Here is a 581-nt window from a genome sequence, read left to right as displayed (position 1 = left end):
GTAGGTGCTGCGCGCGCGGTGGGCGCAGGCCCGCAGGCCGCGGCTGCGAGGATGGGGTGCGCCTTTCCTCCTAGCCAGAGATGGGGGTTGGTCGGGAAGCTGCGAGGTCCCAGGGGCACCCCTGTGGTTTGGGGCAAGCTCCCAGGCAGGGTATCGGTCGGGAACGGGCGGACTGGTGACAGTCGTTATTTTCCATCCTTGTTGCTGTGGGAATGGTGGGTAAAGGTCTGTGGTTGACCGTCGGGGGAATGGACATCAGAACTGCCTGGAGCCGGCCTGGGGCAAAGGGCTGAGGACCAGTTGTTCTTTGCGTCCCTCGGAGCTGAGGCCGCCCGCGAAGTTGCCGGGCCTGACGGTGCTTTGCCCGGTTCCCGGGGAGAGGCAGCGCGCTTTCGTCGTGCGGACACCCAGTTCCCTTGGCTGCTCGTGCAGGTACCCCGGCCCGCGCCTCGGGGACCCGGCAGTCGGCGCCCTGGCTGCCCAGGTGGGCGCAGAGGCGCGGACCGGCGGCGCCTCTGTTGGGCCCTGGGGGAAACGCCCGGAGGACCCTGCCCCCGCGCGGGCGGCGCCGGGGCCGGTGC

This window comes from Bison bison, unplaced genomic scaffold (assembly GCF_000754665.1).
Source record: "Bison bison bison isolate TAMUID 2011002044 unplaced genomic scaffold, Bison_UMD1.0 scf7180017850926, whole genome shotgun sequence".
Taxonomy (NCBI): domain Eukaryota; kingdom Metazoa; phylum Chordata; class Mammalia; order Artiodactyla; family Bovidae; genus Bison; species Bison bison.
This window is presented reverse-complemented; position numbering follows the sequence as displayed.